The sequence below is a fragment of the Oncorhynchus tshawytscha genome, linkage group LG28, assembly GCF_018296145.1.
Source record: "Oncorhynchus tshawytscha isolate Ot180627B linkage group LG28, Otsh_v2.0, whole genome shotgun sequence".
In the NCBI taxonomy this organism is placed as follows: domain Eukaryota; kingdom Metazoa; phylum Chordata; class Actinopteri; order Salmoniformes; family Salmonidae; genus Oncorhynchus; species Oncorhynchus tshawytscha.
Window position 1 is genome coordinate 13,471,966 of NC_056456.1, and position 25,290 is coordinate 13,497,255.

At 41.4% G+C, this 25,290-nt stretch overlaps 1 protein-coding gene across 1 annotated transcript in view; it reads right to left on the minus strand.

Annotated features, from left to right (window-relative positions):
- The window catches only part of LOC112226774 (GREB1-like protein), an 81,244-nt gene extending 56,231 nt beyond the window's left edge, over nt 1–25,013 (minus strand). Inside the window, exon 1 of the mRNA XM_042308126.1 lies at nt 24,768–25,013. The gene's annotated coding sequence lies outside the window, so the exon portion shown is untranslated. The remainder of the gene's footprint in view (nt 1–24,767) is intronic.
- Nucleotides 25,014–25,290: the final 277 nt, after the last annotated feature.

A 25,290-nucleotide genomic window follows, 5' to 3' on the forward strand; every position in this document is an offset into this window, starting at 1 on the left:
CAGTTGAAGTCGGAAGTATACGTACACTTAGGTTGGAGTCATTAAAACTCATTTTTCAACCACTATACAAATTTCTTGTTAACAAACTATAGTTTTGGCAAGTCAGTTAGGACATCTACTTTGTGCATGACAAGTAATTTTTCCAACAATTGTTTACAGACAGATTATTTCACTGCATCACAATTCCAGTGGGTCAGAGGTTTACATACACTAAGTTGACTGTGCCTTTAAACAGCATGGAAAATTCCAAATAATGATATCATGGCTTTAGAAGCTTCTGATAGGCAAATGATGTCAATTCGAGTCAATTGGAGGTGTACCTGTGGATGTATTTCAAGGCCTACCTTCAAACTCAGTGCCTCTTTGCTTAACATCATGGGAAAATCAAAATAAATCAGCCAAGACCTCAGAAGAAAATTGGAGACCTCCACAAGTGTGGTTCATGCTTGGGAGCAATTTCCAAACACCTGAAGGTACCACGTTCATCTGTACAAACAATAGTACGCAAGTATAAACACCATGGGACCACGCAGCTATCATACCGCTCAGGAAGGAGACGCGTTTTGTCTCCTAGAGATGAACATACTTTGGTGCGAAAAGTGCAAATCAATCCCAGAACAACAGCAAAGGACCTTGTGAAGATGCTGGAGGAAACAGGTACAAAAGTATCTTTATCCACAGTAAAACGAGTCCTATATCATGACCACCATCCAGGTGGTCATGGAGGCTGAGTTCACAAACTTGTTCTACTAACACACTGAAGCCTTTTGGACCAGAACATCCAATTATTACTATTTGACCATGGTTACTGATCAAAACCATAGAAAAACCTTGACAAAGTACAGGCTTGGTGAGCACAGCCTTGCCATTGAGAAGGGTAGACACGGGGGGAAACCTGCAGCCCTGTAGGAAAGGCTGTACAACCACAGCAGAACCTGAGACAGAGCTGCATTTCCTGACAAAATGTTACAAATATAAAACCATATAAATTTGAAACTCTTGTTCAAGGTTTCAAAGACAGATCTGGTGAGAATAGGTTACCAGTCCTGTTAGGGGAACACGCTGTGGGTTGCCAGCGCTCTATGTTTCTGCCTTACAATGTACACCCCCAGGGGATTCGCGCAATGCCGTCTGGGGTACGCCAAATAAAAATGTGATTCACATAAAATATTTAAAAATATGTGTACTGTATACAGTTGAGGTCAGTTATCCACAATTCCTGACATTTAATCCTAGTAAAAAATTCCCATGTCTTAGGTCAGTTAGGATCACCACTTTATTTTAAGAATGTGAAAGAGTGAAGGATTTATTTCAGCTTTTACTTCTTTCATCACATTCCCAGTGGGTCAGAAGTTTACATACACTCAATTAGTATATGGTAGCATCACCCTTAAATTGTTTAACTTGGGTCAAACATTTTGGGTAGCCTTCCACAAGCTTCCCACAATAAGTTGGGTGAATTTTGGCCCAATCCTCCTGACAGAGCTGGTGTAACTGAGTCTGGTTTGTAGGCCTCCTTGCTCGCACACACTTTTTCAGTTATGTCCACAAATTTTCTATAGGATTGAGGTCAGGGCTTGTGATGGCCACTCCAATACCTTGACTTTGAAGCTTGAAAGATGTTTCGGGCCTCCCGGGTGGCGCAGTGGTTAAGGGCACTGTACTGCAGCGCCAGCTGTGCCACCAGAGTCTCTGGGTTCGCACCCAGGCTCTGTCAGAACCGGCCGCGACCGGGAGGTCCGTGGGGCGACGCACAATTGGCCTAGCGCCGTCCGGGTTAGGGAGGGGTTGGCCGGTAGGGATATCCTTGTCTCATCGTGCACCAGCGACTCCTGTGGCGGGCTGGGCGCAGTGTGCGCTAACCAAGGTTGCCAGGTGCACAGTGTTTCCTCCGACACATTGGTGCGGCTGGCTTCCGGGTTGGATGCGCGCTGTGTTAAGAAGCAGTTGGGTTGTGTATCGGAGGACGCATGACTTTCAACCTAAGTCTCTCCCGAGCCCGTACGGGAGTTGTAGCGACGAGACAAGATAGTAGCTACTAAAAAACAATTGGATACCGAGAAATTGGGGAGAAAAACAGGGTAAGAATTCGGAAAAAAAAGACGTTTTGGACACTACAATGAAAATGCTTAACTTTGTTAAAGCAAGGTCCCTGAACTCTCGTGTATTTTCTGCACTATGCAATGATATGTAGAGCTTTTAAAACATACAGCAGTGCGCTGGTTATCATGGGGCAAAGTGTTTACATGTTTTTCGAATTTTCTTTACTGACCATAATTTTCACTTGTCTGAGCACTTGCATGATGACGAGTTTCTCACACCTATCTGGGTGATGTTTTTTCTCGCCTGAATGATCTGAATCTAGGATTACAGGGACTTTCCGCAACTATATTCAATGTGTGGGACAAAATTGAGGCTATGATTAAGAAGTTGGAGCTCTTCTCTGTCTGCATTAACAAGGACAACACACAGGTTGTTCCATCATTGTACGATTTTTTTGTGTGCAAATGAGCTCAAGCTTACGGACAATGTCAAATGTGATATAGCGAAGCACCCGAGTGAGTTAGGTGCGCAATTACGCAGGTACTTTCCCGAAACGGATGACACAAACAACTGGATTAGTTATCCCTTTCATGCCCTGCCTCCAGTTCACTTACTGATACCTGAACAAGAGAGCCTCATCGAAATTGCAACAAATGGTTCCATGAAAATGTATTTTAATCAGAAGCCACTGCCAGATTTCAAAATTGGGCTGCGCTCAAAGTATCCTACCCTTGGCAAATCGCCCTGTTAAGACACTAATACCGTTTGCAACCACATACCTATATGAGAGTGGATTCTCGGCCCTCACTAGCATGAAAACTAAATACAGGCACAGACTCACACTCATTATTAAGTATAATAAATGTATTGTATAGTGTGTGTGGCAGGCTTACAATGATGGCAAAAAACAACATTTGAGAGTGTGCTGAAACTGGTGCTCGAGGGGGTACGCAAGCTGAAGGTTGAATGTTTGAAGGGGTATGGGACTACAGAAGGTTTTGGAACCTCTGCTCTATGCCATTGTTATTACAGTTTCTCAATTGCTAAAACACCATTTCTGATACCTTGAATGTTTTCAGGAAATGGAGCAACACAAGACCTCATCTTCAAGCACTATTTACATAACCTGACTCCTCTTGCAAAAATTAAACATTCGCCTCAAAACAGTTTTACCTGTGTTCAAAATAAAACACTTGCTCTCAAAACATAAGCAAAGTGATCAAAATGATATACACTCTCAAGCAGTCAGTAAACAACACACCGAAAAATAGAAAACACATTGTTCAAAACAAACAATTCTCAGGGAGAAGTACATTTTTAATCTAGAAAAATATTCATATTTTTCCGTCATTGTCTTTTGATGAACGGAAACATGTTCTGTCATAGTAGCTCAAAATTGATCAGAAATAACTACTCTGCTTTGCTCTTTGCAATTTTATTTTTTGTTCTACCTCCTCCTTGTACCCCTATTTTTACAGTACTGTACCCTGCATCTCACAAACTTGTCCTTTGTCTCTGTGATACTGTAATTATTGTTCTTTGTTGATATGAACCTGCAACCAGTAAAAATCTATTGAGCAGTCAGTAGTTAATAAATGGAAAGCACAATGTTCAGGGCCATACAATTCATCCATTGTACAGTATACATCCTACAATGCACTGTACTACAGTATCCATTCTCCGACTTTCTCCTTCCCACCTTCAACAACCTGTTTGCTCTCTGAACTGGCTTATATTGGTTGTGTCGCATCATTTGAAACAGGTTAAATCAATTTCGAGTGGTTGTGTTCAATCAATGACATATGTTCTCTATTTGTATTTGATTGTTGCCACTTGTGCTTACCAGTATGGATGACATGTGCATTAGAGTGCAGGATGTGTGAGAATGAGTTTAGAGTTTTGCTGAAAAGTCTAAGTGAGATCTGCAAATTGTGTTTTACCATGTGAAATGGTTTAAGGTATTGACAACAGACTGCATAATTAGCTAAATGAGTCCAGGCAACTGAGAACTTTGTTCAGCCAATGGGTTTTAGTGTTTTAGCAATTGAGAAAAACTGTATTACTGCCCATTGTATGGTTATTTTCCACTTGATTATTGTTGTTACTGATTGTCCCGTTGGCAATCTTGTATTATAATACTTTTAATGATGCTAATACTGTAAACAAATCACTTAAGCTCCAAAGTACGCTTTGGCAATATGTACATTGTTACGTCAAGCCAATAAAGCAAGTTAAATTGAATTTTGAGCGCGAGAGAGTGTAGAAATCAGTCCGTGTCCCTGTTCTTCCCAGGTAAATATTTGGTCACCTTGTTATCAAAGCAGGGAGCTGAGAGTCTGGATGTCCTCTGCAACCAGGAAAGCTTTAGACAAAACACCTCAAAACAAGACATGGTTTCAAGATCAAGATAAAACTAGCTGAATTGAGTCACTTACGATTCCCCACATGGCAGCTTCTTGTCATTGTTGCTATACATCTGGGTGCGCACATCATTCGTGACGTTGTCAGTTAACCCATCTATAATCCAAGGAAAAAGTCAGACTCACAATTGGATGGGTTTATCTAGACACTCATTTTTGTGCCCAGAGAGAAAAAGAGAGAGAAAAAGAGAGAGAGAGAGCTGACTGGCTGGGTTCTGGTCACCGTGGCCTTGGACAATCTGTGACAGCCCACAGCAGGCTCAGCCTTCTGCCAGAGAACCTCTCCCCTCTCCCACAGTCACACTGCCTTGCCTTGGTAGGTCTGACACTGTCATGACCTTGGGCTTAAGTACAAGTGTGTGTGTGTGTGTGTGTGTGCCTGAGCATGGAGGGGTAGGAGCCAGGCCTGATAACGCAGCTGCAATGTTGCTAAAAAAAAGTTCGTGAAACGCTTAAATCACAGAACAGGTTTTGTCCCTAAGCCAATGAAAAACGACAATACCATGACCTCAGCTGTACCCTCGTATTGTCAATATCTAGTACACAAACTGTGCTCTGCAAGAGAACTGACTTCAGGAGTGGAGAGGACTGTCTCCTGTAGAGAATAAGTTAACTTCAGGAGACAGCAGAGAGAGCCCGCCCCCATCCACATTGACAGGGCTGCAGTGGAGAGGGTCAAAAGCTTCAAGTTTCTTGGCGTGCACATCACTGAGGACCTGAAATGGTCCCACCACACCGACACCGTGTTGATGAAGACACAACAGTGAACTTCCACAGACGCACTATTGAGAACATCACCGTCTGCACGGCAACTGCACCTCAACCGAATGGCTCTCCAGATAGTGGTGCAGTCAGCCCAATACATCACCGTGGGTATGCTGCCTGCCCTCCAGGACATTAACAGCACTTGGTGTCAAAGGAAGGCCAAGAAGACCATTAAGGACCTCAGCCACCCGAGCCATGGTCTGTTCACTCTGCTACCATCTAGTAGACAGAGACAGCATAGGTGCATCAGAGCCAGGGCCGAGAGACAGTGAAACAGCTTCTATCTCCGTGGTCCAGTTTTTCTGAAGTAATTTATCCGAATTTCACTTGTCAGATAAGATTAAATGCATAGAAATACCATTCAAGTCAATTATTTGTCCATTGTATTCATTCTATTTTCATGCATTTAATCCTATCCGATAGACAGAATCCAGATAGATAACTTTTGAAATACTAGTCCCAGGCCATCAGACTGTTGAATAGCCATCACTAGCTGGCTAAATTGAATGCTGTGGTCACCTCATATTCTGTTTACATACTGTTGTTTACTCGCTGTGTATGCATAGACTGTATTCTCGACATACAGTGCGCGTTCGGAAAGTATTCAGACCCCTCCCCATAATGACAAAGCAAAAACAATTTTGACATTTTTGGAAATGTATAAAAAAACAAAAACTGAAAATCACTTTTACATAAATATTCAGACGCTTTACTCAGTACTTTGTTGAAGTACAAGCTTGGCATACCTGTATTTGGAGAGTTTCTGCCATTCTTCTCTGCAGATCCTCTCAAGCTTTGTCAGGTTGGATGGGGAGTGTCTCTGCACAGCTATTTTCAGGTCTCTCCAGAGATGTTCGATCGGGTTCAAGTCCGGGCTCTGACTGGGCCACTCATGGACATTCAGAGACTTGGCTGTGTGATTAGGGTCGTTGTCCTGTTGGAAGGTGAACCTTCGGCCCAGTCTGAGGTCCTGAGCGCTATGGAGCAGGTTTTCATCAAGGATCTCTGTACTTTTCTCGGTTCATCTTTCCATCGATCCTGACTAGTCTCACAGTCCCTGCCGCTGAAAAACATCCCCACAGCATGATGCTGCCACCAATATGCTTCACTGTAGGGATGGTGCCAAGTTTCCTCCAGACATGATGCTTGGCATTCAGGCCAATGAATTAAATCTTGGTTTCATCAGACCAGAGAATCTTGTTTATCATGGTCTGAGAGTCTTTATGTGCCTTTTAGCAAACTCCAAGCGGGCTGTCGTGTGCCTTTTACTGAGGGAGTGGCTTCCGTATGGCAATTCTACCATAAAGGCCTGACTGGTGGAGTGCTGCAGAGATGGAAGAACCTTCCAGAAGGACAACCATCTCCACAGAGGAACTCCGAAGCTCTAGCAGAGTGTCCATTGGATTCTTGGTCACCTCCCTGACCAAGGCTCTTCTCCCCCGATTGCTCAGTTTGGCTTCTTCCATTTAAGAATGATGGAGGCCACTGTGTTCTTGGGGACCTACAATGCTGCAGAAATATGTTGATACCCTTCCCCAGATCTGTGCCTCAACACAGAAACCACCTGTTTTCGCTTTGTCATTATGGGGTATTGTGTGTAGATTGATGCGATTTTTTTTTAATTGAATACATTTTAGAATAGGGCGTAACAAAATGTATGAGAAGACAACGGGTCTGAATACTTTCCGAATGCACTGTAGCTCATTCTAATACTACTGTACATGTCATTGATTGTTCTCTTGATTTATTGTAAAGGATTTATTTTATTATTACTAATTTGTATTGTATTTGCGAGACATTCTACTGGCCTGTTGGAGCTAGTAACACAAGACATTCTACTGGCCTGTTGGAGCTAGTAACACAAGACATTCTACTGGCCTGTTGGAGCTTGTAACACAAGACATTCTACTGGCCTGTTGGAGCTAGTAACACAAGACATTCTACTGGCCTGCTGAAGCTAGTAACACAAGACATTCTACTGGCCTGTTGGAGCTAGTAACACAAGACATTCTACTGGCCTGTTGGAGCTAGCAACACAAGACATTCTACTGGCCTGTTGGAGCTAGTAACACAAGACATTCTACTGGCCTGTTGGAGCATTCTACTGGCCTGTAACTGTTGGAGCTCGTAACACAAGACATTCTACTGGCCTGTTGGAGCTAGTAACACAAGACATTCTACTGGCCTGTTGGAGCTAGTAACACAAGTATTTCGCTGCACCTGGCATAACACCTTCAAATCAGTCTACACAACCACACTTTTATTAAATTTTGGTTCTGAACTTCGGCTAGCCTCTAAAAAAAAAAATGTTGTGTGACCGAACAGCTGAAAAAACCCTCACCAATGTCCAAAACGAACAAAAACATCACAAAATGTCATCATAATATATGCACAAACTCTACCAAACTGTTTTGGCTGGGAAGCATGTGGACGCCTGGAGGAGTTGAGGGGGAAGATGGGAGGGATAGCCTTCAGAAAAGCTGCTGAGGAGGAGGATGATGAGAGGGGAGGAATGGGGTGTGAGAGGGTGGACGCGGGGAGGGTGGTGGGGGAGGGACAGGGATTACAGTGATGAGAGATAAGGTGCTGTCCTCCATGTCAGGACCTGAGATAACCAGCAGGACAACAGGAAGTGACATCCATCACCGCCGTCCATCACTACAGTCCATGGACACAGACTCACTCAGTCAAAGGGGTGTCTGTAACGGTGCCTGGTCCTATAGTGCATGAGGTTCTGGCTAGCAGTTGTACACTGTAGAGAATATGGTGCCCCACAAACAGATGCTCTGACAAAGCAAACTAAAACTCTGAAATTACATCTGACTGAAGTGTGCAGAGACTCCACTCTCACTGGGCACACATTGGGTGAACCAACGTTGTTTCCACGTCATTCCAATGAAATTGCATTGAATCAACGTTGAATTGACCTCTTTGCCCAGTCTGCTTTTCCACTTCCCTCAGAAACAGACTAGGATCTTCGGGTTTGTATTACGTACTGCGTGTTCTAGCTGTCTTCCTTAATGTTCCTCCTGTCCCATACATCACAAAAGCCTTGTCAACAGCTCAGCGCTGAGTGAGAGGAGGGTTGTTGCTGGGAGGTGTTTCAGCTCGTCCATAGAGGTTTCCCCTTCACTGTTTGGCCCATCGTAAATACCAGGGAGTGAAGTGGGCTCGCACCCAGACCCAGCACAACAACTTCATGGTCAGACAGAAATTTGGAACAGGAGTGACCTGGCTCATTGCTAAGAACAGTTGATAAGAATAAAGGGGTATACTACAAAGCAAGATCAATGAGTTAGCCAGCTAACTAAATATTCCGAAATAACTTCTTATTTTTTTGGAAAGACAAGCTTGATATGGGCATGGTCTAATTGACTCAACAACCAAAAACACATATCTAAGTTTAGCTGGCTAACTCATTGATCCTGCTTTGTCGTATACCCCTTAGTTGCAGTGTATTAATTACATGGCAATATTGATTACTGGAATGTTCAACCTCTTTATGACAAAGATAGTTTCAGCCATCAAGCAATCAAGGATTTTCGGTAGACAGGACTGACAGTGTTTTTGGTGCGAAACACCATATGCTCAATTGTGATGGAGTTCTGTCTGAGTACGGAGAGACGAGAGTCTCCACCCGTTTCCACCCATAAATACCCACTTACAACTAACTACAAATGGATTTGGGAAAAGGTCAAATAGGAGAAACCGGCTTTGAACCATTATTTTTCACACTATACAGTTAGTCTTTGCACTTTGAGGCTTACCTGTCTATTACACAGTCCCATAGTCCAGTCTCTAAATATAAAATGTACTGTATAATATATGCGGTCAACAACATACCATGTTGTGAAGAATGTTCTGGTATAAGAAACTAAAATACTGTATAACAGCTGATCTGTGATCTGCTTTGCTTGAGGGAGGAAAGAAACCCCACCTCCAGCGGATGGATCAATGCCTAGAAATGGAAGAGGTCAGCGACCTTTGACATCTTCATTCAGAGGGGGTAGGGGCCAGGGCCTTTGTCCGATTGGCTAAAATGATCCAATTTTGCAACTGTGTCATACTCTCTAATACAGTACAAACAGTCAGTTTGGCCCCCTCCCTCCGAAAACATCTTACCCTACCGTTCCAGCTGTCTTGTTTCTTCACCACTCACTCCCACATCTTTTTAGCCTCCTCTCCTCTCTCACATCACCCCCTCCACCACCACTTCCCCCCCTCCAACCAATCTTTCTTTCACTCCCTATCTTTCTCTCTCCCTACCTTATCTCCCTTTGCTTTCATGCTGCATTTTGTAGGTGGGGCTTGGCCACTAACAAGGCCAAAAGTCTAAAATGTACTTACTGTATGTAATTTGACTTAATTCCTTATGAATTCCAAATAATACAAGATTAAGTCAATGGTTATTTGTTTGATTTACGAAATATGTCAATTCCAGGACCTCATAAAGAGCAATAGGTTATTTCGTAGCCGAATTATTACCAAACACAAACATGTATAAATGTATCATACCTCTTGGTAAACTGTCAGCATAAAGGTTACAGCTGTAACTTACAACAATAAACCAAATGAAGGAAATACTTCCTACATGACAACATAAAAAAAGAGAAACAGACAAATGTACTTATTCTAATCTTGAGGCACATCTGGCTATTACAAAGACAATCCTTGTCAATGTTTTTCTCTCTCTCTCTCTTTTTTACACAGGGTTGACAATGCAGATGGGTTCCTGGCATTCTTGACCCCCAATAAAAAGGACAGGTTAAAAGTTTACAAGCACCCATGTGGAAGATGCCTGGGCCAGCAGAGCAGCAGCTGGAAAAGAATATATCGTAACTCCACAGCTGATTATACCTCTGAGGTCTGGTAACTAAGGACACGTCTCTGACCTAACTCCAGGTCCACTGACCTGTGCAATTAACTCAAAATATACTTGTGACCTCTCAACTTTAACATTTCATTGAGTATTGTTTACTTTTGGTTGAGGCCCTGAAGACTGAAGGCTATTTATTATCAGAATGACTAGTGGCATTCTATGATTCCTCATGCTTGTTTTAATGAATCCCAAGAAAACAGATACAATTAAGTGGAAACTACAAATCTATACGAAATCTACTCACTAATTTGATGATGATTTATTTGTTGATTTTTAAGTTCACTGCACTGTGGAATTAAATGGTACCATTTGCTAAACATTTATACAAAATGTCATGTTGTGGAAATTTGATCAATGACAGCTTTTGGAGACCACCTGTTTTCCGAGTCATCAGATCTCAGAAAACAGATGGTCTCCAAAAAGGCAAGGATTTCTCCCTGGCACATATCAGGGTTTTATCCCTCCTACTACCATCTGTACTCAGCACCAGTAAAGCCCATTATGGCCTTCAGGTACATCTCAATGGGTAAGAAGATTTCAACTGTGGCTTTAAAAAAATCAACAACATCCACCTCAAATTGTCTTAGTATTTTTACAACCTTCATAATTTCTACACTGCAATTGGACCTAAAACAATAAGATTTCCCTATATGTAATCTGCATGGGCAGCTCATGTGGAACATTCTCCTTAATCTTAACCTGATTGTTAATAGCCAAATGGTCTCTCTCTTTCCCTTTGTGAGTTCATTCCAATTCACCCTTTGCAAACTAATATGTTCCTGCTGCTGCCAATATGCCAATATGAACAGTGAGTGGATACGGAAACGTCTGCATTCTTGATGTTATTGGTAGTCAATTGTTATGTATGTTCTGTTATGACACAGAGTGCAGAGATGAACCATCCCATCACACACTGGTTTGTCATAACAGACGATGATGGATGGGGTATGGATGTAATTCAATACAGGGCTTTAGAACAATACTGCCTATGTGTTTACCCCAGCTGTAATGACAAGTACACAAGGGGAGACAAGGCAAGCAGAGGTGGTTTGAAAAAAAAAATACAATTACAGTAGGCTAGAGATTAAACCAGCCAAGCAAGGAAGAACCAAAAGGTGCTCATTAAGATTTTAAAAAATGGTTTAAATAAGCATGGATCTACAACAGCTAGCGGTCTCTTTAAAATGCAATCTTAATGTAAGAAAGGTCACGTATTGGGAGCTGAGAAACAATAGATCCTGGATCGTGCCACATCAAAAAGCACAACAAATTGGATTTCGACACCCACCATTTCAGATTGTTCTGAAATTTTTTCTGTCGTTAGAAACAGATAAGACTAGAATTCCCGGCAAATTATTTTGAGGAAATATATTTTGATCTGAGAAAATAAGACAAATGATATAATATTCAATAAATATAGAACCTAACATCTGAGTTGGACCAAACTTTGTTGTATTCCCAGTGAATTTGTTGTATTCGTAGTGAATCCCCTGATCAGAAACTTAACTTCAATTACTAATTTATGTCCCATCCTACATCCTAATATTACCAGGTACCAATAATGGTTTATAAATGCACTTAAAATGGTCATAAGACAACCTCTTATTTCATAATGTAACCTTTTGCAAGGGTTACATGGTTGAAGAACATTCTCACTTGTGGACGGGATGGATTGGTGCATTTATTTATTTATTATTAAGGCTTCATGTCAAGATCTTCCCATCTGCACAACGTGCTCGAAATATTGATGACCTCGAACGCAACCACACTTTATGTTGACTTGGGTATCATAGTGACAGTGTGCAAATAACCAGGATCTAAAAAAAAGTTGAGCGCAAAATCCAGACAAGAGATTGCCACGAAAGAAACAGTGTTGTAGATGAGACAAAAACATCCACATAGGACAGGGAAGGTAAGTTTCCCACGTAATTTGTTTTGCTTTTCAATACAGAAATTGTGCTGGACAATTTAGCATAGGTAGGTAGCCAACTACCTAAATTGTCCAGCAGAATACAAAAACTAGCTCATTAGCTGTGTTTTTTGGTAGGCCTACATCTAGGCTAGCTAGCTAAGTTAACATCTGCAAAATATACTTTCCATACAATTTGTTAAGATTTTTTAGGATTAGCAGTTTACTAAAATTGGCATGCAAAATTGAGATGCTGTGGCACTGCCCTACACACAGTATCCCATAATATCAAAGTGGAATTATGTTTTTACAAATGTCTTGAGTCAATAAGTATGAAAACCCTTTGTTATGTCAAGCCTAAATAAGTTCAGGAGTAAACATTTGGAAACAAGTCACATAATAAGATGCATGGACTCACTGTGTGCAATAAGTGTTTGACATGTTTTTTGAATTACTAACTCATCTCTGTACCCCACACATACAATTAATTATCTGTAAGGTCCCTCAGTCGAGCAATGAATTTCAAACATAGAATCAACCACAAAAACCAGGAATGCCTCACAAAGAAGGGCATCTATTGGTAGATGGGTAAAAAAAGCAGACATTGAATATCCATTTGAGCATGGTGAAGTTATTAAATTACACTGGATGGTGTATCAATACACCCAGTCACTACAAAGACACAAGCGTCCTTCCTAACTCAGTTGCCGGAAAGGAAGGAAACCGCTCAGGGATTTCACCATGAGGCCAATGGTGATTTTAGAACCATTACAGAGTTGAATGGCTGTGATAGGAGAAAACAGAGTATGGATCAACAGCATTGTAGTTAATCCAAAATACTAACCTAAATGACAGGATGAAAAGAAGGAAGGGTAGCCTAGTGGTTAGAGCTTTGGACAAGTAACTGAAAGGTTGCAAGTACAAATCCCCCAGCTGACAAGGTACAAATCTGTCGTTCTGCCCCTGAACAGGCAGTTAACCCACTGTTCCTAGGCCGTCATTGAAAATAAGAATTTGTTCTTAACTGACTTGCCTAGTTAAATAAAAGGTCAAATAAAAATAAATTTAAAAAATATTACAAACATGCATCCTGTTTGCAATAAGGCACTATAGTAAGACATAAAACAAATTCTGCCTACAGACAGAAACTAAAACAAGAGGCTCCCACGCTGATGTCTGTCCAACGCTGGTCCGACCAAGCTGACTCCACTGACTAGGCAAGTCAGTCCAAGACTGCTTCCATCACGTGGACTGGGATATGTTTCATATTGCGTCAGATAACAATATTGACAAATACGCTGATTCGGTGTGCGTTGAAGATGTCGTTCCCATAGCAACGATTAAAACATTCCCTAACCAGAAACCGTGGATTGATGGCAGCATTCGCGTGAAACTGAAAGTGCGAACCACTGCTTTTAATTAGGGCAAGGTGACTGATGACCAATGACCGAATACAAACAGTGCAGCTATTCCCTCCGCAAGGCTATCAAACAAGCTAAGCGTCAGTACAGAGACAAAGTAGAATCTCAATTCAACGGCTCAGACACAAGAGGCATGTGGCAGGGTCTACAGTCAATCACGGACTACAAGAAGAAATCCAGCCCAGTCACGGACCAGGATGTCTTGCTCCCAGGCAGACTAAATAACTTTTTTGCCCGCTTTGAGGACAATACAGTGCCACTGACACGGCCTGCAACGAAAACATGCGGACTCTCCTTCACTGCAGCCGAGGTGAGTAAGACATTTAAACGTGTTAACCCTCGCAAGGCTGCAGGCCCAGACGGCATCCCCAGCCGCGCCCTCAGAGCATGCGCAGACCAGCTGGCCGGTGTGTTTACGGACATATTCAATCAATCCCTATACCAGTCTGCTGTTCCCACATGCTTCAAGAGGGCCACCATTGTTCCTGTTCCCAAGAAAGCTAAGGTAACTGAGCTAAACGACTACCGCCCCGTAGCACTCACTTCCGTCATCATGAAGTGCTTTGAGAGACTAGTCAAGGACCATATCACCTCCACCCTACTGACACCCTAGACCCACTCCAATTTGCTTACCGCCCAAATAGGTCCACAGACGATGCAATCTCAACCACACTGCACACTGCCCTAACCCATCTGGACAAGAGGAATACCTATGTGAGAATGCTGTTCATCGACTACAGCTCGGCATTCAACACCATAGTACCCTCCAAGCTCGTCATCAAGCTCGAGACCCTGGGTCTCGACCCCGCCCTGTGCAACTGGGTACTGGACTTCCTGACGGGCCGCCCCCAGGTGGTGAGGGTAGGCAACAACATCTCCACCCCGCTGATCCTCAACACTGGGGCCCCACAAGGGTGCGTTCTGAGCCCTCTCCTGTACTCCCTGTTCACCCACGACTGCGTGGCCACGCACGCCTCCAACTCAATCATCAAGTTTGCGGACGACACAACAGTGGTAGGCTTGATTACCAACAACGACGAGACGGCCTACAGGGAGGAGGTGAGGGCCCTCGGAGTGTGGTGTCAGGAAAATAACCTCACACTCAACGTCAACAAAACTAAGGAGATGATTGTGGACTTCAGGAAACAGCAGAGGGAACACCCCCCTATCCACATCGATGGAACAGTAGTGGAGAGGGTAGCAAGTTTTAAGTTCCTCGGCATACACATCACAGACAAACTGAATTGGTCCACTCACACAGACAGCATCGTGAAGAAGGCGCAGCAGCACCTTTTCAACCTCAGGAGGCTGAAGAAATTCGGCTTGTCACCAAAAGCACACAAACTTCTACAGATGCACAATCGAGAGCATCCTGGCGGGTTGCATCACCGCCTGGTACGACAACTGCTCCGCCCACAACCGTAAGGCTCTCCAGAGGGTAGTGAGGTCTGCACAACGCATCACTGGGGGCAAACTACCTGCCCTCCAGGACACCTACACCACCCGATGTTACAGGAAGGCCATAAAGATCATCAAGGACATCAACCACCCGAGCCACTGCCTGTTCACCCCGCTATCATCCAGAAGGCGAGGTCAGTACAGGTGCATCAAAGCTGGGACCGAGAGACTGAAAAACAGCTTCTATCTCAAGGCCATCAGACTGTTAAACAGCCACCACTAACATTGAGTGGCTGCTGCCAACACACTGACACGGACTCAACTCCAGCCACTTTAATAATGGGAATTGATGGGAAATGTAAATATATCACTAGCCACTTTAAACAATGCTACCGTATATAATGTTACTTACCCTACATTATTCATCTCATATGCATACGTATATACTGTACTCTATTTCATCGACTGCATCCTTATGTAATACATGTATCACTAGCCACTTTAACTATGCCACTTTGTTTACATACTCAGCTCATATGTATATACTGTACTCGATACCATCTACTGTATCTTGCCTATGCTGCTCTGTACCATCACTCATTCATATATCCTTATGTACATATTCTTTATCCCCTTACACTGTGTATAAGACAGTAGTTTTGGAATTGTTAGTTAGATTACTTGTTGGTTATTACTGCATTGTCGGAACTAGAAGCACAAGCATTTCGCTACACTCGCATTAACATCTGCTAACCATGTGTATGTGACAAATGAAATTTGATTTGATTTGATTTGAAATTGGCTAAGAAATGAATCTTTATGTCTTCAAAGCATTATGTTTGGTGAAAATCTAACAAATCATCACTGAGTACCACTCTTCATGTTTTCAAACATGGTGGTAGCGGCATCGTGTTATAGGTATGCTTGTTATCGGCAAGGACTAGGGAATTTTTGGGATAAAAAGAAACAGAATATAACTAAGCACAGGCAAAGTCCTAGTGGAAAACCTAGTTCTGTCTGCTTTCCAACAGCCACTGGGAGACAAATGCACCTTTCAGCAGGATAATAACCTAAAACACAAGGCCAAATATACACTGGAGTTGCTTACCAAGACGTCATTGAATGTTCCTGAGTGACCTAGTTACAATTGACTCAAATCAGCTTGAAAATCTATGGAAAGACATGAAAATGGCTGTTCAGCAATGAGCAACAACCAACTTAACAGAGCTTGATGAATTTAAAAAAGAAATGTGCAAATATTATACAATCGAGGTGTGCAAAACTCTAGAGACTTACCCAGAAAGACAGCTGTAATCGCTGCCAAAGGTGATTCTAACATGTATTGACTCAGGGGTGTGAATACTTACATAAATTAGATATTTCTGTATTTCATTTTCAATAAATTAGCCTTTTTTTAACATGCCACTGTCATTATGTGGTATTGTGTGGAGGTGGGTGAGAGAAAAACATTTAATCCATTTTGAATTCTAGACTATAACGCAACAAAATGTGGAATAAGTCAATGTCTATGACCACTTTCTGAAGGCATTGTACCTAAAGCTGACAAACAGATAGCAAGCTAGCAGGGCTCAATGATCTTATTGTTAAGGCTTTCTTCTTCCTCTGAAGAAGAGGTGTAGCAGGGACCGGACCAAAATGCAGCGTGGTTATCTTCATACATCTTTAATACAGATAATGATGATACAATACAAACCGTGAAAAACCCCAACAGCCTTATCTGATGCAAACAAACACAGAGACAGGAACAATCACCCACAAAACACTCAAAGAATATGGCTGCCTAAATATGGTTCCCAATCAGAGACAACGATAAACACCTACCTCTGATTGAGAACCACTCCAGGCAACCATAGACTTTTCTAGACAACCCCACTAACCACAATCCCATAACCTACAACAAACCCCAAGACAAAACACACCACATAAATTACCCATGTCACACCCTGGCCTGACCAAAATAATAAAGAAAACACAAAATACTAAGACCAGGGCGTGACACTTATCTTCCCTGAACCTTGTTTTCAAGGTATCTGTACCCAAGGGTATTATCATAGGCCACAGCTTTTCATTTCCAATGGGAAGAAATTAGTCATAGTGGGCAGAACAAGCAAGGTGGTGGGCAGAGCCAAGCACGTGCTAGCGATATCCTATTGGCACGCTCTAGTATAGATCTGCATATTTCCATTAGGGAATAGCTGCTCTGTGACGTGCGGTTGTGCAATAACTTAATTTTCCTTTGCACTCCTTCTAAACAGCACAATTTTGCACAACTTTTGAAAAGGGTGAAGTCTACAAAACTTCTTCCGTTCATCACAGATTCTAGTTTTGGGAACAGAAAACTGTATTGAGATCAAATGTTTAATTGATGAGAAGATTTGCAGAATGTCGGCCAAAATCCATCTCGTTCCATCTTCTCCCACTGCCCGCCAGTGGGCTTCCTCTCACTACCATATTTGGTAGTGAATGGAAACGCCAACCGGATGCTTCACATTTATACATCCAGTGAAATATCTCTCATTGTTCTGTCTGTGGTACTATGTGAGACACACCCAGCATGTTAAAGTTAGCTAGCTAGCTACTTGTGTCAAAACACCTTTTCAATTGAAACTCTAGCTAGCGTCTTAGTGTTAGCATAATTATTAGTATAATGCTAGCTGGATAACACAACAACTAGGTAGATAGGACTAGCAATAAGACTAAACCCTAAATTATAGAAATCATGACAGCTAATGATGATAGCAGAGATATTGGAGGAAGGTTTATATACTGTCTCTGATGATAGCTAGCTAGGTCTCAGACTCCAGAATGGGAAAATGCTTTCAAGAAAGAAACAGATGTTGTCCATTTCTAATGTTACTTGTAATGTTAAAAAGGGCAGAAAAGGATAATCCCATGTTCTCTTAATTAGATAGCTAGCTAGCTAGGCTACTCACCATACTATAGGTTGCAGATTTGAGTCACAACTAAAATATTTATTTATAAGTAACATACTATGTGGGTACACAATAATGACAAGTAAGTACCCCCCTAAATACACTTCATTATAACTAGCTAAATCCTGTATAACACCTAGTAATTACATTGCACTTATGCAGATATTACATGTACTCTGGTGTATTAGTGGGTTTATCCTCCCACATGGATGGCAAGGAGGTTGAGGTTGTCATAATGGGTAAAGTACACATTCATTACAAATACATTTGTTAATTATAATCTAGGATGACACCCGTATGCCAGATCTCAGTCAGTGAGGTTGACCTATATCTGATCTGTTTCTGTGAACTCAACCAAGTTAACCCAGATGGTACATTTTTTGAGGGCAAGTGCTAGCAACAACACTGCATGGGAGATGTTGCATTCACGGGTAGGTAATTAGAGCCTATAGAGCCTCCAACCTTTGTAATCACGGACACCCAACACATCTGTCCACGCGAGATGACAACCTTGTGACAGTTGTTACTGAATCGGAGAGCAGAAGCAAAACACTAAATTGGTGAATTTAGTGGAAACTTGACCATTTGTAACAAGCATGGTAACGAGCATTTGTTATTATACCGCTGTAATTACAGACTACAATTACCAACAGTTAAATGTTGTTTTTACAGTGCAACTTTAAGTTATTACAATAAACTACAATACTTGTTACAGCGTAACTACACTGTAATAAGGACCGCTTAAAATGAAGTGTTACCCAGCACATTTAGCATATTGTGTTTCTCTGTTCTTATAAACTAAAGGACTAGGACATTAATCATTTCTTGAGATATAGCACTCACGGCATGGAACTCTTTCGCAAGTTTCTTGAATATCTCCTCAATGCAAAACTTCCATGTTTCTCAAATTAGGATTGCCTTCAAAGCAGCTAATGGCTGGTGATTTCATAATGAAGCTGCACCATTTAGGCGAGCATAGAGAGTGACTGAGGAGGCTAATCTTATCTCTCCCAGATTAACTTCACATTGTTCCCAGTGAACAAAGACAGCCTGTGAGGAAGCCAGCCCCCCCCCCCCTCCACTCGAGGGCCAGATGGCCAGCTCAGTGCTCTGCTCAGCACTCTGCTCAGGGCCCCTGACCCTGCCGGCCAGCCGCTTGCCCTCACTGACATAGTGGCACGTGCTCAGTCCAGACATAGAGACATAGGCCACCAGAGTTCATCATCATACACACTGGCCAATGACGCCAAGTGTCATAAAAACTATGTGAAGTGTATGCTGCAAGGAACTGCAAGCCCCAATGAAAGCAAAGGCTTATCATGTGACCTTCCTTTATCACATTCACAACAATATAGTGAGGATATTTTTTTGACTTGTTGGGTAAATAACTGATTGAGATGGTATTCATAAACCATTCAAAGCATTGGAATATGGAAAACTGATTTTGGTTGCTGAGAACATATGGCTGGGAAAACATCATAACCATACCTGACTCTGTAACGTCTGGGTACATCCATTTGAATTGAATCACTTTTTGATAGCACCCCTTTTCGATTTGAACGAAACCTTAAATACATACAGTATTTGCCCATGGCAGAAGACTTTTTTGACCTGAATGCCAAATAATTCACGAGAGAAAGGTGCTCAAAGTCTACACATGTCGAATACTCCACACCATACCATTAAACATCCATGTCTTCATCACTGGAAAAAACAAACATGTAATTGTCACATGCTTCATAAACAATAGTTGTAGACTAACAGTGAAATGCTTACTTATAGGCCTTTCTCAACAACATAGAATATATTTAAAAAATATAATAATAATAAAAAAAATAGTAACACAAGGAATAAATACACTATGAACAATGATACCATGGCTATATACATTTGAAGTTGGAAGTTTACATACACTTAGGTTGGAGTCATTAAAACCCGTTTTTCAACCACTCCACAAATTCCTTGTTAACAAACTATAGTTTTGGCAAGTCGGTTAGGACATCTACTTTGTGCATGAAACAAGTAATTTTTCCAATAATTGTTTACAGACAGATTATTTCACTTATAATTCACTGTGTCACAATTCCAGCGGGTCAGAAGTTTACATACACAAAGTTGACTGTGCCTTCAAACAGCTTGGAAAATTCCAGAAAATGCTTTAGAAGCTTCTGATAGGCGAATTGACATCATTTGAGTCAATTGGAGGTGTACCTGTGGATGTATTTCAAGGCCTACCTTCAAACTCAGTGCCTCTTTGCTTGACATCATGGGAAAATCAAAAGAAGAAAAAAATCAGCCAAGACCTTAGAAAAAAATTGGAGACCTCCACAAGTGTGGTTCATGCTTGGGAGCAATTTCCAAATGCCTGAAGGTACCACGTTCATCTGTACAAACAATAGTACGCAAGTATAAACACCATGGGACCACACAGCTGCCATACCGCTCAGGAAGAAGATGCGTTCGGTCTCCTAGAGATGAAAGTACTTTGGCGTGAAAAGTGAAAATCAATCTCAGAACAGCAGCAAAGGACTTTGTGAAGATGCTGGAGGAAACGGGTACAAACGTATCTATATCCACAGTAAAACGAGTCCTAAATCGACATAACCTGAAAGGCCGCTCAGCAAGGAAGAAGCCACTCCTCCAAACCGCCATAAACAAGCCAGACTACGCTTTGCAACTGCACATGGGGACATGTGATCCTACATTTTGGAGAAATGTCCTCTGGTCTGATGAAACAAAAATAGGAATGTTTGGCCATTAATGACCATTGTTATGTTTGGAGAAAAAGGGGGAGGCTTGCAAACCCGAAGAACACCATCCCAACTGTGAAGCACGGGGGTGGCAGCATCATGTTGTGGGGGTGCTTTGCTGCAGGAGGGACTTGTGCACTTCACAAAATAGATGACATCATGAGGATGGAAAATTATGTGGATATATTGAAGCAACATCTCAAGACATCAGTCAAGAAGTTAAAGCTTGTTCGCAAATGTGTCTTCCAAATGGACATTGACCACAAGCATATTTCCAAAGTTGTGGCAAAATGGCTTAAGGACAACAAAGTCAAGGTATTGGAGTGGCCATCACAAAGTCCTGACCTCAATTCTATAGAAAATTTGTGGGCAGAACTGACAAAGCGTGTGCAAGCAAGGAGGCCTACAAACCTGACACATTTACACCAGCTCTGTCAGGAGGATTGGGCCAAAATACACCCAACTTATTGTGGGAAGCTTGTGGAAGGCTACACAAAATGTTTGACCCAAGTTAAACAATTTAAAGGCAATGATATCAAATACTAATTGAGTTTGTGAACTTCTGACCCATTGGGAATGTGATGAAAGAAATAAAAGCTTAAATAAATCATCCTCTCTACTATTATTCTGACATTTCACATTCTTTTTTAATTTTACCCCTTTTTCTCCCCAATTTCATGGTATCCAACTGTTTAGTAGCTACTACAACTCCCGTACGGGCTCGGGGGAGACGAAGGTTGAAAGTCATGCGTCCTCCGATACACAAACCAACCAAGCCGCACTGCTTCTTAACACAGCGCGCATCCAACCCGGAAGCCAGCCGCACCAATGTGTCGGAGGAAACACTGTGCACCTGGCAACCTTGGTTAGCGGGCACTGCGCCCGGCCCGCCACAGGAGTCGCTGGTGCGCGATGAGACAAGGATATCCCTACCGGCCAAACCCTCCCTAACCCGGACGACGCTAGGCCAATTGTGCGGCGCCCCACGGACCTCCAGGTCTCGGCTGGTTACGACAGAGCCTGGACGCGAACCCAGAGTCGCTGGTGGCACAGCTGGCGCTGCAGTACATTTCACATTCTTAAAATAAAGTGGTGATCCTAACTGACCTAAGACAGGGAATTTTTCCTAGGATGAAAAGTCAGGAATTGTGAAAAACTGAGTTTAAATGTATTTGGCTAAGGTGTATGTAAACTTCCGACTTCAACTGTACCTGGGGTACGAGTACCGAGTCGATTTGTAGGCGTATGAGGAAATTGAGGTAGATATGTTTATATTGGTAAAGGCAAAGTGACTAGGCAACAGGATAGATAATAGATGGTAGCAGCAACGTATGTGATGAATGTGGAAGTATTTATCTGGTGAATGTGTGTATGTGTTATGTGTGAGTGAGCGTGTGTGTGAGTGTCTATATGTTTTAAAGTGTCAGTGTAAGTATGTATGAGTGTGTGGGTAGAGTCCAGTGCGTGTTTATAGAGTCAAAAAGAGTTTGTGCAAAAAGGGTAAACTCAGATAGTCCGGATAGCTATTTGTTTTACTCTTTAGCAGTCTTATGCCTTAGGGGTAGAAGCTGTTCAGGAGCCTTTTGGTCCCACATGGTTGAGATTGATATAATTTAAAAGCTTAAAAGCAGGGTTGTCAAATTACTTGATAGTGTATGGAGAAAAAAATATACTTTTTTTTAACCTTCAACATCAATTATCTAAAAACCTGTAAACTCCCAAAATTGTCATATTCACATATGATGTAGCTTAGACCCTATTTTACATAACTTTAGGTTTTTGTGTTGTGCCTGTCATCGGTGGAGACACAGCATGCTCTTGAATAGGGTGGCCTACAGGGTGGGTGTCACGTTTTGGCTGATAAATGTACAAAAATTGCAATACAATTGAAATTTTGACTTTCAAATGGTACCACAAAGACAGTTGGAGGTCCACACATCAAATAATGTAGATGTGAATGGGAATATCTGTTGATTTAAATTATACTGTCCTCCACAGGAAACCTGTTGAAATGATAGAAATATAGATAATAAAATAGACATGACCATTTATGTTGACATTGGGTGGACCGGCGGTCATCTTTGTGGTCGTAATTAGAAGTTAAAATGTAAATTAAATGTAAATAGTGTAGCAGCTAAATTACAATGTTCTCAAGTGGTTGTAAGAATTCTACTACTATGATTGAAATTACACCCACCCTGTATTCGAAAGCATATTGTGTCACAGCCGATAGAGGGCACAACACAAAAACCTCAGATCATGTGAAATAGGGTCTAAACTACAACATATGTGAATATGAAATAATTGACATTCAAGGTTTAAAAATTACATACTTTTTATTTAACTTCTTTTTTTTTTTAAATAAATTATTAAATAGTTTGACAACACTGTTTGGTAGCTTTTAAATAAAATCAAACTCACCGCTTATCTTTTCCAGTGACAAAGACGTCTCGATCCTCACATCGATGGTATGGTAGGTATGCAAAATGTGTCAACTTTGAGCACCTTTATCTCCTGAATGTTTTGGCATTCAGGACCAAGAAGTCAATTTCTGATCACTTTTTTCAAAAAAGTGCAAACATATACGGAAAGTTTTGTTTAAAATCAAAAGGGATGCTGTCAGAAAGTTATTGAATTCAAATGGATATACCCATCTACAACTACATAGTCATCCAAGGCTGCAGACATAGGTAAAATACAAAGCAGTTTGGTGACTGACAACAACACAATATTATTAGCTAACAGTCCAAATTTATGAATAAGTACTTCCTGTTTCATTTTCAAATGCAACACCTTTTAGGGCCTTCTGTCAAAAAGAAAGGCATGTAACCTCCAACGAATTCAACCAGAAATTGGGAGGAAGGAGGGAAGAGTGATAAAGATGAGTTTTTGTGGAGACACACGGAATGTAGTTCACCTCTAGGACATGAAACATGGAGGACAGTACTGTAGATTAGGATCTGGTCTGGACAGACAAGTTTGTAAAGGTGTAATTTCAGTAATGGCTTCCACACCACATCTTCTGGTCACTCTCATCTGATATGACTCATCTCATTATCTACCTTAACGTGCAAGTAAAAGATGAGTCAGCAAAATGCAATCTATAGTCCCAAGTAGGGATAGTACTATATAAACGTTTTGACTGGTCTTCATCCAATATCACCCTTAACTGTTGTGGGCATATATCACCTGTGATACTCAACCTTTGAATCCGGTTTTGTTCAAAGATGTTTTTGAAAATTATTGTTGGAAAACATTTCAATAAGGCCACTGAAATGACCCAAATTCAACATTATACAGTACAATTCCAAACGTTTTTAAACATGATTTTTGACAATAACATTGACTCTTCTGGGCATTACAAGGTAAAACAATATTACAAATCCACAGATGTAGAGTAGCCTATCATGCCTTTCAAGTGCATCATGAGTTCGAGAGCAACATGACAATAAAAACAAACAACAACAAAATACATAAATAATTTCACAAAATAAATTAGAGCTACAACATCTGAAATTGTAGTAACAAAATGTAGGTTACTTAGGCTGTCTCTACCTTCTTGTCCTTTGTGCTGTTGTCTGTACCCAATAATGTTTGTACCATGTTTTGTGTCGCTACCATGTTGTGTTGCTACCATGTTGTTGTCATGTTATGTTGCTACCATACTGTTTTGTCATGTGTTGCTGCAATGCTATGTTTTTGTCTTAGGTATTTCTTTATGTAGTGTTGTCTCTCGTCGTAAAATGTGTTTTGACCCATATATTTTTTTTATATATTTTTTTATCCCAGCCCCGGTCCCCGCAGGAGGCCTTTTGCCAATTGGTAGGCAGTCATTGTAAATAAGAATTTGTTCTTAACTGACTTGGCTAGTTAAATAAAGGTTCAATAAAATAAAATACAAATACAAAATTTCCCTAAATTTCTATTAAAGTTCTTAGTGTAAGAGAGACTGAGAAAAGAGACAATGTGGCATAGTTTTCTTTCTGAGAAAATATATATGAGACAGACCATCTATGTTATATAAATCGAATGCAATATAGTGCTGGATTAAATATAGACCGTCTCTCAGTCTCAACTCGACCTGCAACATAGCCTTCGCTCATGTGTTCGAAGGGATGGAGAACTTCGTAACACGCACTGACGGCGAGATAAAATGCTAAGCATAACCAGCTGCAAAACACATACATGCTATAGGCCTACATCAATAATTAGAAGGAAAAAAACCTACCAATTTGAGATTTCAGTTGAATTGAGTTGAGATTTAAATGTCCACCACGCACATCTTTCGCTCTCGCAGTTCCAGGCTATCGTCTGTGCACTCAGAGCCACAGTACAGGGAGCCTCCAATTGACGTCAATGAATTACTAGTGGGGAAATTGCTAAGACGTATAGTTTTTCTAATGAACAGTACATAATAAAAACAAAGACTGCAGAACGTCTATAACTGATGCGCAGTTACTGTAGCCCATATGCCTATGGCTAAAATGCGCGCTAGAGAAGCAATCCAGTTCAGTGAAAAGGGGATTTACGCATTTTCAGGACTAGACCCTAGTGATAAATTACTCACAATTACTCGTTTTTAAAGATATACATTTTGAATACATATATAACTCATTACATGTGTAACTCATTCGGCATAATCTAAAGCTAGGCCTATGCTATATTTTCAACCCCTAAAAAGTGTATTGTAGCCCACGGTCAATCAACAAATAAAAAAGTAGGCTATAGTTTTTCATCTCTATGTTATCATA